The sequence below is a fragment of the Mauremys reevesii genome, linkage group 12 (assembly GCF_016161935.1).
Source record: "Mauremys reevesii isolate NIE-2019 linkage group 12, ASM1616193v1, whole genome shotgun sequence".
NCBI lineage: Eukaryota > Metazoa > Chordata > Testudines > Geoemydidae > Mauremys > Mauremys reevesii.
The window spans coordinates 23476210-23490794 of NC_052634.1; the positions used below are offsets into that span (position 1 = coordinate 23476210).

Genomic DNA, 14585 nt, shown 5'->3' on the forward strand with positions numbered 1-14585 from the left:
CACACTGCACCTGCTCAATGTCAGAAAATCCCCTTCAGACTAAACCAGTTTGTTTCTCGAAATCAAAACAAGTGGGATGAAAGTTCTTTGCAAAAATATTTTGTTGCCAAACAAAAGCATCTCCTGTTTGTCAGAGTGTGTTAAATTGTCTCATCACACACAGAGGGGAGACACTTAGATCACAAACATTAGATAAATGCTTCAGTCTGAGCTAAGTAGTTGCTGCTCTTAACAATTGCAAAATAAAAAAATACAAATCAAATAGACTATTTCAGGTATTCTATTATGTCATAATGTGATCGGAGTAACCATGATAGGACACCTCATATTATGCACTACTCCTAGTGACACGCTCCAATGGATCCCCGTCCTCCACCCACTATGAGGTAGGTAGGAGCGGATCATTATTATCCCTACTTGAAAGAGGGAGAAGCTCAGGCTGAGACAGGAGAATTGACTAGTCTCAGGTCACACAGCCAGCCAGTGGCAGAGTTGGGAACAGGACCCAAGAGCCCTGATTTTCAAACTAACCATCAGATCTTGAATTTCACACATTGAATGACCTGAATAAAGTGCTCTCATATGAGCTCCAGACCAACAACAGTGCACAGTAATTATTCAGCAAGTATTTGAGGAGAACTTCAAGGTTAGAGAGAATCATGAACTGCTCAGAGACCATTAATGCAGAGAAGCAGCAAAATTCATCAAACTGGTTCTGACTTATTTCCTTGGTCTTCAAAGAGAACAACAAGGACCGGAATCTCCTCCCTGTCAATAACCCCCTGCTCAGCCAATCAGGGTAGAGACTGAGGACGGGAGGCTGAGGGTTCTCACCAGAGAGCCCAAAGGATGGCCCAGGTCACCGGTGCGGATCACTGCCCAAGCACTATTTCAGCCCCACATTTTTGGGTGGACCTCCCACAGTGGGAGCTGCAGAGCACTCCCCAGCAAAACACACACACACACACACACACACACCGTTCCTGCTGTTGGGAGGGGAACAGGTGAAAGGACAAAAGAAGCAAGAGATGAAGAGAAAGGAGGGAGGGAGGGATGGAGGAAAAGGTGAAACAAAAAGGACAAACCCTAATGTCCCCAGTGATTCTATAGGACATAATCCCAAGTGTGAAATAAAATTCTGCCTCCTTAAGCTCGTGTTTTCCATGCCTAGAATACAACTGTCACCTGAAGAATCAGACCGAACAGGTTTCAAACCTCGAGGAGGCTCTTACCTTCTAAACAGGGACGGCTGTTTTCTAGTAAAATCACTAAAAGGGAAGGAGAAAACTCGAAAGAGGTTCCTCCTGGCGCTCACGTACGTGAACCCGAATACTCTCTCAGTCCTCCAAGAGAGACCTGGAGAAAGAGACGTGCTGAAGCAAAGCCACAGGGGTCTCTGAGGTTTCCCTGGCCCCTCGCCCCTGTCCTGCCTGGCTGATGTCAGCATCTCTCTGTGAGGTCACCTCCTCCCCACCACCTTTCACCAATAGTCTGAGGTCCTGCAAAAGGCCTTTGTGATGTCACTGCCACACCCCTCCCTTGCTGTGCTAATGTCCTGCCCCTGCCCAGGCACTTTGGAGGTTTGAGCTACTCCCTGTGGATCACCCCACTCAAGGAGCGTTCGTTCTAGGAAGCAAGCCGGCTAGACAGGAAAACATTAGACGCTGCTCCCAATGCTACATTCAGCTTTTCAGAAATTAGTCAACTTTATGGCCAGAAAAGACCATTAGAGCATCTAATCTGACCCCCTGCATATCACAGGCCTCCTGTATGACACAATAGCTACTTTTGGAGCAAACACATTCCAGAAAGGCATTTAGTCTTCATTAAGTGACATCAGGAGATGGTGAATCCACCACTTTCCTTGGTAGCTTGTTCCTGTGGTGAATCATCCTCGCTGTTGAATATTTGTGTCTTATTTGTAATATGAATTTGTCTCTTTTCACCTTCCAGCCACTGGGTCTTGTTATTCCTTTCTCTGCTAGATTAAAGAGTCCTTTAATACACAACCTTTTCTCTCCATTAAGGCCCTTCAACACTTCAATGAAGTCACCTTTCAATCTTCTTTTGATAAGCTAAACAGGTTGAGCTTGTTCAATAGCTCACTAGAAGGCATTTTTTCCAGCCCTCAGAACATTTGTCAACAGACTCCTGAACTACAGCTGTATGTGGTTCTTGTTCTTCTGCACAACATAGCTCCTGGAGAAGAGGGATCTGCAAATGTGCATTCATATGATACCTTTGTTTAATTGATGAAAAAATAAACTAGACACTTAGAGGATTGGAACTGATTTCAGCTGATGGACAGCTTCGCTAGGTTTTTATGCATTTGGACAGCGAACGCTTGAGTGTTTACATTCATATCAAGCACTCCCGTATAGAGGAGCCCCTGAACAGAATGGAGAATGGAAATGAAAATGTTTTCCTTTTTTTTAAAAAAAGGAAAGAAGGTTATAAGAGAACACTGGGGTTTAAACTGAGGATCACTGGAGCTGCAATCAACCACTCTACCACTGAGCTATACCAGCACAATGAGCTGAATAGAGAATTGTGATTTTCAGGACTTTGAAGGACAAACCCTGCTTCATCAAGGTCCTTTGCCATTCCCAGACCACAGGTGGTTTTCAAAATGGGGTTTGATTAAACTTCTTAAATGTGGTAAACACCACAGCTTGCACACCCACCGATATAGCTTCTCCCACTGACAGAGCTGCCACCTCTTGGGAAGTGGATTAACTGCACCCACAGAAAACTCTCTCCCATCAACATAGAGCAGTGGTTCTCAAGCTGTGTGTCAGGACCCCAAAGTGAGATGTGACCCTGTTTTAATGGGATTGCCAGGGCTGGCATTAGACTTGTTGGTGCCTGGGGCTGAAGCCAAAAGTCTGAGCCCCACCACCCAGGGCTGAATCCCTCAAGCTCTGGATTTGCCCTCCCCTAACTGGGGCAGAGCTCAGGCTTTGTCTCCCCTGCCTCTGCTCAGTGGGGAGGGGCTTGGTGCTTGATCCCTCTTTCCAGGGCCATGTAGTGAGGTTTTTTTTGGCAGAAGGGGGTTGCAGTGAAAGGAAGTTTGAGGAACCCTGGCATAGAACCTCTGAATATGTCTAGACTTGGCTCCCTGTGGCAGATCAGACACTGAAAGTACAGCCATGGAGACACCACACACCAGCCTTGCCTAACAGGCAAGAATCAAACCTCCACAGAAAAATGCCTGTTATTGTTTAACCCATCTCCCTAAGCCCTCAGCCACCACCACTTAACAAAGGGGCTTTTCTCCACTATGGTTCTGGTCTCACTGAAGGGTCATTTCCAATTGTTTGCTCAGTCCAGCATTAGGGAAAATGGTGCCCTGGGCAAAGCTTGTACTTTGGCACTTCCCCATTGCCCCTGGATGATCCCCACTCCCCCTTTACCGCTAGCTCCTGCACTCCCAGCCCTTGCACCTCCTTCACCCCTAACTCCTGCCCCTGCTGTGCCCCCTTTGCCCTTAACTCCCTGGGCCACCAGCCATTGCCCCGCTCCTGCAGCCCCTCACATGGCTCCAGTGCTGCGGGCCCCGCGTTTGTTCTCCCTTTCCCTGGGCTTTGGCATCACTAGCCCCTGATTAGCGAGTAGGGTTCAGTAGTTCCCAAAATGTGGGGCATGACTCCTAGGGGGACACAGAGGAACATGCATGGGGGCACCTCAGGGCCTGAGCCAGCCCCTATGGAGGGAGCACCACTCAGCCCCAGTTCTTCCCCAACCCCACCCTCAGCCTGGGCCCCTGGATTCCAGCTCGGCCTCAAACCCCTTTCCCCAGCAAGCAACGGCCCCACTCCCAGCCCCGGTTCTTGACTGCGGACTAGGGGGATTAGGGATAGAGGAGGGTGAGGTTACCAAGGTGCATTGTGGGAAGGTGGGATTTAGAGAGCCCAGAGTGGATGGGTGGGGGTGGGTTGGAGGACCCTACAGTGGCTGAAAAGGGGAACCCGGCAGGTTGGGGGGCAGCAGAGATTGGAGCTGAGGAACCTCACACCCTGGGGATGGACTCGGCCGGTGGGGGGATGGGAAAGTGGGGCCCAGCCATGGGGAAATGGGCTGGAGGCAATTAGGGGTGGGACGCTGAGGAGGAGGTCGGGGCAATAAAGATAAAAATTGGAGATATACCAATCTCCTAGAGCTGGAAGGGACCTTGAAAGGTCGTTGAGTCCAGCCCCCTGCCTTCACTAGCAGGACCAATTTTTGCCCCAGATCCCTAAGGGGCCTTCTCAAGGATTGAACTCAGAACCTGGGGTTTAACAGGACAATGTTCAAACCACTGAGCTCTCCCTCCCCCCAGGGAAGTGGGGAGTGGGGGGCGAAGGGAAAGGCCAGGCAGAGCGGACAGGGTGGGGGAGGGGACGCCGGGGGCGGGGCTGGCGGGAGGGTCACAGCGGGGGGGGACACTGCGGGGGCAGGTTGGGGGGGGCTGAGGAGCCCCGTGGCCTCAGGCTGCCACTTGTGGGGCTGCTCCCAGGCAGCTCAGCCCCCCCCCGCTGCTGCCCCCCAGGCCCAGTGGGGGGGGGGTGAAGCCCTTTCACTCCGCTCTGCCTCTGCCCTGCGCCCCCCCCCAGCCCGGATCCCACGCGGGATTCGAATCCCAACGGCCGCAGCGCGCGCCCGGGGGGAGGGGGGCAGCGAAGCCTCGGGGCGAGGGAACCGGGGCCTCCCCCCACGCGCCGAGTCTCTGTCCCGCCCTCTCTCCGCCAATCAGGGAGCGGGGAGGGGCGGGGCGAAGTGACGAGCTACGGCCCCTCCTCCAATAGAGGCCGCGTGAGAGAGAGAGAGAGAGAGAACTACGCTTCCCAGAGTGCACCGGGAGGGGGCGCGTTGCCTGAGCAACCGTCGCGTCACTTCCGCTCTGAGACGAGCCAGGAACTACAACTCCCAGCCTGCCCCGGGGCGCCTCCGTCCTCTCCAGCCCAGGTGAGGGCGGGTCCCTGGGTCAATCTGACACCTCCCCCCCCCAACGCAACTCCTCATCCCCGCCCCGCCCCCAGAGAGCCCCGGCCCCGCCCCTCTCCTGCTCATGACGAGAACTCGCCTGTCCCTTGGCCTCGTCTCTCCCAACTCGGGGACGGGGGGGGGGGCTGTTGGATGGAGCCATATGGAAATACGGGGGAGGGGCAGGGCTGGGAGCCAGGACTCCTGGGTTCTCCCCCAGCTCTGGGAGGGGAGGGGGGTAGAGGAGGGGAGGGGCTGGGGTGCCTGCTGCCCTCGCAGGGACCAGCAGAGGCCCCCCCCTGCAGCTTGCCCCCCCCCAACCACGTGCTTGGTGTGCTGGTGCCTGGAGCCGCCCCTGGTTCCAGCCCCTCTGCCCAGGCAGCTCTCCCAGCCTGACACACACACACAGCCCCTGCACCCGCCCCACCCCAGGGCTCCTCAGCCCAGAGGGGAGCCCCCCGGCTGAGTGGGGAATCAGAACCCCCCGAAATTACCCTGGGACCAACATGATCTGCCCATGACAAAGTGTTGATCCTCGCTCCCCACAGCCCCACTCTTGACACCCACACACCCCATCCCCACTCTGTGCACACACCTTGGGTCACTGTGACACTGAATACTTCAATTGGATGGGGGGCCCAGCACCATGGCTATTCCCTGCCCCCCAGGGCTCACGGGGCCGATTGGGGGCACAGGGGGCATGATCCAGTGCCAGCCAAGGGTGGATCAGAGGTGGGGATGGGGCTGTGGTTTCTGCACCACCCGGTTTCTGGCACAGGCTCCTTCGAGGATTTGCATTTCTTGATAGTTTTCACCAGTGATGAGCTGCCAAAATGCTAACAACCGGTTCCCTCCTCCTCCTCCTCACCCCATGAGGGGTCATGCCCCCCACCGGGACTCCTGCCCCATCCAACCCCCGCCATGTTCCTTGACAGCCCCCACCCCAGGACCCATGCCCTATCCACCCCCTTCCCTGTCCCGACTGCCCCTTGCCACCCCATCCAACTCCTTCTCTGATTCCTGATGGCACCCTGGGACCCCTACCCCATCCAAACACCCCTTCTCTCTGTCCCCTGACTGTCCCTGGAATCCCTACCCTAACTGCCCCCACTGCCCCATCCAACCCCTGCTCCTTTCTGACTGCCTCCCCCGACCCTTGCCCGTTCAATCCCCCTGTTCCCTGCCCGCTGACCGCTCCGACACTAATCCATCCCCCCCCCAACTACCCTGGCCTCTATCCAACACACCCTCCCTGTTCCCGTACCGTCCTACCTGGACCCGGGGCCAGCCCCGGGGGCCGGGCAGGCAGGAGCCGCGCCGCCCGGCTGGACACGGACCCGGGGGGCCGGGCTGGCAGGAGCCGCCCCCCCCCCCAGCTGGACCCAGCCCCGGGCAGGCAGAAGCCGCCCCCCCCCCAGCTGGACCCGGCCCCGGGCAGGCAGGAGCCGCGCCCGCTCCCACCTCTGGCTGGACCCGGACCCGGGGGCCGGACAGGCAGGAGCCGCACCCACCCCCCGGCTGGACCCGAGGCTGGGCAGGCAGGAGCCGCGCCCCCCGCCCGCGGCTGGACCCGGGGCCGAGCAGGCAGGAGCCGCAGCCCCGGCCCACTGGACCCGGGCCGGGCAGGCAGGATTACATGATAATCAGTAAGAACAGAAGGCACAGATATAATTACAAGTAAAACAAACAAAACAAGCTTTCTAGTGACTAAAACTTAACTTCATAGAGTTACAATCTTTACCTAAGCAGGCAAGGTCCCAGGCGGGTGTTGTGTGAGGAGCTGTGTAGGCCCGGAAAGGCGTCCTGCTGGGCAAGGGCAGGTGAGGAGGGCCAGGGCTTTTCCCAGGGCTGTTGCTGTGGCCAAAGCCTTTGGGAAGCAGAAGAGGGCCAGGGGTGTTGTTGCCTGCTGGGGCCCATGCGACGGTGTAGGTGTACGCTGACCATAGCTGGTCTGTGGGAGCTGGGGCCACTCACTGTGCCCCTTTCCTCATTAGTATAGTGGTGAGTATCCCTGCCTGTCACGCGGGAGACCGGGGTTCGATTCCCCGACGGGGAGGGTGACCCCTTTTGAAGGGGGGACAAAGAAATCCCTGGCCTGCCCACCCCATGCCTTGCCTTCTCCTTCGACGGCCACTTCCCTTCGCACCCCGCACTGATGACTTTCACCTCCAGAGAGACAATTACCTCGCAAGGACACGCTCACCCTAGCCAAAGCCTCCCCCGGGGCCTACACGTGGGGGCACGTTTCAGAGCGGCAAAGGGAAATAGGCTGGCCAGGGCCATGAGGATAATGGCCCAGACAAACGGGGAGGGAATTGGTCCAGGGGTGGAGGAAGACAGAAAAAGGGACAGGCATGGGATTGGCTTCCTGTCTTTTTTCCTTTGCTCAGCATTTGACCTGTGACTGTAATGGGGAGACTTGAGAAAGACCTGTGGCCGCCGGCGAGGTAGGTGGCTGCCCCGAGAGCGCAGAGCTGAGCATTTTCCGCTGGGGTGCTGCCCTGCGCCCCCAGCGCCTGGCTGTGATCGTATAGTGGTTAGTACTCTGCGCCGTGGCCGCAGCAACCTCGGTTCAAATCCAGGTCACGGCATTGCTTTTTGGTGGGGAGGGGCTATCCTGCAGCACGCCTCGTGGCTCAGTCTGATGGCGTCCGTTTGCAAAGAGAGCCATCAGCCGGTCCTCAGTTTCTGCTTGGTAAAGGCAAGTCAGTGGGGTCCATCGGTCAGAAAAAGAGTCCCAGGACTTCTTGCTGGGCGCCAGGGTCCAAAAGCAGCGCATTCCCTCCTGGAAAGGGCTGTGTTTCGAATGTCCGTCCAGTGCGCATTGAAGGGAACGATCTGCGTGCCTGGGAAGCTGCGTCCCTCCAGAGGCGCTTGAGAAGCCAAAGGGGCCGTGGGTGAGTTTGTGATGAGGTGAGTGTGAAGTGTGGAAGGGGGAGGGTGGCAAGAGGAGGTTTTGAGAGGAAAAAAGGTGCTGCTGAGCTGGTAGGGGAGGGCAAGGTCCCAGGCGGGTGTTGTGTGAAGAGCTGTGTAGGCCCGAAAAGGCGTCCTGCTGGGGAAGGGCAGGTGAGGAGGGCCATGGCTGTTGCTGCGGCCAAAGCCTTTGGGAAGCAGAAGAGGGCCAGGGGTGTTGTTGCCTGCTGGGGCCCATGCGACGGTGTAGGTGTACGCTGACCATAGCTAGTCTGTGGGAGTTAGGGCCACTCAATGTGCCCCTTTCCTTGTTAGTATAGTGATGAGTATCCCTGCCTGTCATGCAGGAGACCGGGCTTTGATTCCCCGATGGGGAGTGTGACCCCTTTTGAAAGGGGGACAAAGAAATCCCTGGCCTGCCCGCCACATGCCTTGCATTCTCCTTCGACGGCCACTTCCCTTCGCACCCCGCACTGATGACTTTCACCTCCAGAGAGACAATTACCTCGCAAGGACACGCTCGTCCTGTCCTTCCGCCCCCGGGCCCAGCTTCGGGGTCTGCATGTGGGGGCACGTTTCAGAGCGGTAAAGGGAAATAGGCTGCCCAGGGGCATGAGCAGTGATTTCCCAACACCCTCCCCCCCTAGTTTTGTGAACTAGTTACATGCCAAACCTGGTGGCTGAACTTCGCTACTTTGTCCTCACCCACAACTATTTCACATTGAGGACAATATATATCTTCAAGTCAGCGGCACTGCTATGGGTACCCACATGGCCCCACAGTATGCCAACATTTTTATGGCTGACTTAAAATAACGCTTCCTTAGCTCTCGTCTCCTAATGCCCCTACTGTACTTGCACTACACTGAAGACATCTTCATCATCTGGACTCATGGAAAAGAAGCCCTTGAGGAATTCCACTGTGATTTTAACAATTTCCATCCCACCATCAACCTCAGCCTAGATCAATTCACTCAAGTGGTCCATTTCCTTGACAGTACTGTGCTGATAAGCGATGGTCACATAAACACAACCCTATACCGGAAACCCACTGACCGCTATACTTACCTACATGCCTCCAGCTTCCATCCAGGACACACCACATGATCCATTGTCTATGGCCAAGCTCTAAGATACAACCGTATTTGCTCCAATCCCTCAGACAGAGATAAACACCTACAAGATATCTATCAAGCATTCTTAAAACTACAATACCCACCTGCTGAAGTGAAAAAATAGGTTGACAGAGCCAGAAGAGTACCCAGAAGTCACCTACTACAAGACTGGCCCAACATAGAAAATAACAGAACACCACTGGCCTTTACATTCATCCCCCAATTAAAGCCTCTCTAGCGAATCATCAAAGATCTACAACCTATCCTGAAAGATGATCCCTTACTCTCCCAGATCTTGGGAGATAGGCCAATCCTTGCTTACAGACAACCCCCAAACCTGAAGCAAATCCTCACCAGCAACCACAGAACAACAACACTAACCCAGGAATCTATCCTTGCAACAAAGCCCGATGCCAACTCTGTCCACTTATCTATTCAAGTGACACCATAATACGACCTAATCACATCAGCCATGCCATCAGGGGCTCGTTCACCTCCACATCTACCAATGTGATATATGCCATTATGTGCCAGCAATGCCCCTCTGCCATGTACATTGGCCAAACCAGACAGTCTCTGTGGAAAAGAATAAATGGGATGCAAAGCAGACGTCAAGAATTATAACATTCAAACACCAGTAGGAGAACACTTCAACCTCTGGCCGTTCTGTAACAGATTTAAAGGTGGCAATTTTGCAACAGAAAGCTTCAAAAACAGACTCCAACGAGAAACTGCTGAACTTGAATTAATATGCAAACTAGATACAATCAATTTAGGCTTAAATAGAGACTGGAAATGGCTGAGCCATTACACACATTGAATCTATTTCCCCACGATAAGTATCCTCACACCTTCTTGTCAAACTATCTTAAATGGGTCATCTTGATTATCACTACAAACATTTTTTTCTCCTGCTGAGAATAGCTCATCTTAATTAATTAGTCTCTTAGAGTTGGTTGGGCAACTCCCACCTTTTCATGTTCTCTGTGTGTATGTGTGTGTGCATATACATATATCCTCACTATATGTTCCATTCTATGCATCCGATGAAGCCATTTATCAACATTGAATTTCATCTGCTATTTTATTGCCCAGTCACCCAGTTTTGTGAGATCCCTTTGTAACTCTTTGCAGTCTGCCTGGGATTTAACTATCTTGAACAGTTTTGTATCATCTGCAAATTTTGTCACCTCACTGTTTACCCATTTTTCCAGATCATTTATGAGTATGTTGAACAGTAATGGTCCCAGTACTGACCCCTCTGGGATACCACTATTTCTCTCTCTCCATTCTGAAAACTGATAATTTATTCCTACCCTTTGTTTCCAAGATTTTAACCAGTTACTGATCCATGAGAGGACTTCCCTCTTATCCCATGATGGCTTACTTTTCAAAAGTCAATTTAAATTAAATACATTTTTTTAAAATTATATATATTTTTAGAAATCTAGACCTGTTATGTGTAACTTGCATTATCCTTATGTTAAATTTGCATTATCCTAACAAAACATTTACTTTAGTCACATCTCTTTTATATATCTCATTGGCCCTGACACCCCCCCTGTAAATAAAAACACCCCCCCCCCCTAATTTCAATTCCTGGGGAAACTACTGGAGGTGTCAGAGTAAACACTCCCCTTCCCTCTAGTCTCAGACAAACACTAGTATTAACTCTTTGCTACTCAAGGTTTTAGAAAGCATTTGTCAAGATGCCATTTCTGGGGGATTTTTCCCAAGATCCAGTATTTTGTGTTCAAACATCTCCCAGAGCTTCCTTGGTGAAAATAAGGGCAAGGTTTCCTTGCAATATACAGGAAAAAGGCAGTTTTTCACCCTAGATGGGACTTGAACCCCCAAACTCTGACTTAGAACACCATTGCTTTGTCCATTAGGCCACTGGGGCCCTGATAAAAGAATGGAAATGCCATCTCCTAAATGCGTATTTCTCATATTAACTTGGAAGCCAAATACCCTCTTTCTGCACCTTACAGAAATGTCTGCATCCCCTGGCAGCGAGGCTACTGGGCAGGTCGTTGACAGAGCTGAGCACCACCTTTCTGCCAGCCATCTTTAGAGAAGAAGGCTCTTTCCCCTGACAGCCACACACACAGCGGTGCCTAGCATCCCGTGAGCCTCCCTCGTGTTCTCCCGCAACAGCCGCCTGCTGGTGTGGGTGGGAAAAGGGGACCAGGAAGCAGTGCGGCCTCATTCCGGGACAGGAGTCCCTCGCCACGCCCAGACCTGCCTCTTGCCTTCAGCCCAGGCAGCCAGAGGTGCCAGGGAGCTCCCTGGCAGGCCGCCACCTCAGCCAGGAAATAAAGAAAAGGGGATGAATGAAGAAGACAGGAAATAACAAGGAAATGAAAAGGTTTGTCAAACGGGTTTCTACCCGATTTACCATCTTCTCAGCTACCACTCAAAGTTAAAGACCTAAAGTCGACCTATCGGCATAAGTACAGATGGCTGGATGGGAATTAAAAGGAGCTGCTGTCACAAGTGTTAGGTGCCTGCAAGCAGCATGCAGACCGTTTAAAACCGCTGCAATTAGAGGCTCAGATGAAACGTTTGCCCTAAATCAGAAACGACAATAGGACGACCAGCAGAAAGCCACTCTCGGTAAATGGCAGAGTAATGGAGGCTGTTAGAGGTAAAAAGTCATTCCTCAAAATTTGGAAATCAGATCCTAGTGAGGATAATAGGAAGGTGCACAAACTCTGGCCTGTTAAGTGTCAAAGTGTAACAAGTCAGGCCAAGAAAGAATCTGAGAAGCAACACGCTAAAGACACAAAAGCTGAGCATAAATCCGGTCAGTGCGACTCCTGGCCTGTCCCCGCAGAAAGGTGAACCCCCTCTGTGGCTGGAGTGAGCTCCTCTAAGCCGACCTCACTACAGACCTGCGCCAGGTAGTGCTCATTGTAAAAACGTTTCCTCAGAAGGTTGGGAAAACGGGACCAGCGGTGCTCAGGCTGGTGCAACAATTGAAATCAACCGCCCCCCCACAACCACAAACATCATGCAGTCCAGAGGAAGGGAGCCTTTGATCTTCCCTCCCATGCCTTAACTGGGGACCATACACACTAATATAGCAGTAACCAGTGCCACAGAGCACAAAGCCCACCAGAAATGCCCTCCCTGGTCGGAGCTCCAGCCCCTTCTGTACTCACACCACGAATGTGAAGAACAAGACTCCAGTCCCATCATTCTTCCCTGGCCAGGAGGCCCTTCCTCCAATCACCCTCTGCCTATTGAGCTACCCTAGAGTTGTTAATGTGCATTTCCTGAACACCCACCATGGCCAAGTCCAGCTGCTCCAAGGCACTGAACATCAAGCACCTCCTCCTGGGTCCCCAAATCCCTGCCACCTTCCACACGGCCATTTTCACAGATGCCCCTTCCCTGGTACTGCCCTTGCTCAGCTGCACAGAGGAGTGTTCATCCCCAATCCCTGCCCAGCAGCCCTCTGGCACCATTCGTGAGGGTCACCCTGCCTTGCTCTCTTCCTGTCATGTTGGGAAAGACAGCTCTCATCCTTACAGGTCAGGTGGGCCAACTAGGGGCAGAAGCCCATTCTATGTTTTCCTACCAGGGGCGGCTCTACCTTTTTGGCCGCCCCAAGCAGTCATGCGCGGGAGGTGCCCCGGAGCCGCGGGAGCAGCGGACCTCCCGCGGGCATGACTGCGGAGGGTCCGCTGGTCGCGCGGCTCGGCTGGACCTCTCGCAGCTGCGGACGGTTCGCAGGTCCGGCGGCTCCGCTTGAGCTGCTGCAGGCACGCCTGCGGGAGGTCCAGCCGAGCCACGGGACCAGCGAACTGTCCGCAGTCATGCCTGCGGGAGGTCCACTGGAGCTGCGGGACGAGCGCCCCCTCCGCAGTCATGCCTGCGGCAGGTCTGGTCGTCCCGGGGCTCTGGTGGACCTCCCGCAGGCATGACTGTGGCAGGTCCGCCGGCCCAGCCTGCCGCCCCCCCGGGAAAGGGCCGCCCCATGCGCGTGCTTGCCGCGCTGGGGTCTGGAGCTGGCCCTGTTTCCTACCGCAGAGCCCAAGATCAGAGACTCGCTTTCAGTGCCATCCAGAGGGGAGGCAAGCAGGGCAATTTGCCCCAGGCCCCACAGGGGCCCCATGAGAATATAGTATTGCAACTTTTTTAATGGAAGGGGCCTCCAAAATTGCTTTGTTCCAGACCCCCTAAGGCAGTCCTGCTCATCTTGGGTGCAGACACCACTGTGCTCCCAGAAAACAATCCACCCCTGCACAAAGAGGGATGAAAAGACTTGCTAAAGTCTGGGATTGAACCAGGGAACTTTAGATCTTCAGTCTAACGCTCTCCCATTTGAGCTACTTTGGCAGTTGTGTAGGAATTTTTTGGCCTGTTGCTTCTCTGCCCGGGAGGTTTTTGCAGCCGTTGCACACAAAAAGGATGTCATTGTGAGCGGCCCATGAAGACAAGACTCGCTTTTGCCTGCCTTGCTCAGCTTGACTTGCTGCCTCACCCCGTTCCTGCCCTAGTGCCCGGGTTGACCTGGTGGTGGAAGGGGACTGGGGGCCAGTGACGCGGGGAGGAGGTTGAGCTGGACCCTGAGCTAGACTAGACCCTGGCGGTGAGAGTCTGGCCACCACTTGCCGTCCCACCCTGTTGTCCTGGCTTCCCCCACTGGGCGTCATTTCGGGACGGAAGTGGGGCTTCTGCCTCCCCTCCCCGATTTTCACACCGCAGAGGAGTGCGAACAGGAAAACGAACGGCTGCTCCACACCCCCACCGGAGGAACCCGACGCCCTTAGCTGCTTCCCCTGCTCCCCCCCAGCTGTGCTACTGAGTGGAAGCATCCTGTGCCCATAACACAGAGGTCGATCAATCAAAACCCTCTTCTGCCAGCACCGGGCCTCCTTCTTCTTACACTGGGCCTGCAAGCGAGGGGGTGGCTGGCACAGCGCCAAGAGTCTAACCTGTGTGGCAGGAGGCGGCTGACGCCCGCAGCCTGCTGGGGAGCTCCCAGAAGTTATTAAGGGACAGGGACTCCTCAATGCCCTTAGTGACAAGGGTTTGGGGGTCACCGAGGCCAGTAAGGGGGTCACTATGTCGGCCCTATAACCCTGGGTGTCAGGTCACTGTGCAGCTTTGATCTAGAGCTCGGATCCCAACAACCGACCAGCAGCCCACAGCCTCCCCCTGGGTCTGCCCCACCTGGTTCCTCCTTACAGGCCGACCTCACCCCCCTTCCAGCCCCGGATTCACCCCCTAATCATCCTACTGCCACTCAGAGCCACAGCCGTGGAGGTGCTGAAGGAGGGAGGGGTGACTCCAGGGTGGGGTTCTTCTCTGAAGATGGCTGGCAGAAAGGTGGTGCTCAGCTCTGTCAGGGACCTGCCCAGGTGCCTCGCTGCCCGGGGATGCAGACATTTCTGTAAGGCCATTAAATGGGGTATTTGGCTTCTGAGTGAATGTGAGGAATGTGCAATCCTGAGAGGGAATTTCCATCCTTCTTTCAATTGCTCTTCAGGGCCCCAGTGGCCTAATGGATAAGGCATTGGCTTCCTAAACCAGAGATTGTGGGTTCAAATCCCATCTGGGGTGGAAATCCTCCTTGTATATTGCAAC

At 54.2% G+C, this 14585-nt stretch overlaps 1 non-coding gene across 1 annotated transcript; it reads left to right on the forward strand.

Annotated features, from left to right (window-relative positions):
- Positions 1-14488: 14488 nt before the first annotated feature.
- Positions 14489-14561, forward strand: TRNAR-CCU. The gene has a single exon. It is a non-coding gene; the product is annotated as a tRNA-Arg (tRNA).
- The last annotated feature ends 24 nt before the right edge of the window (positions 14562-14585 follow it).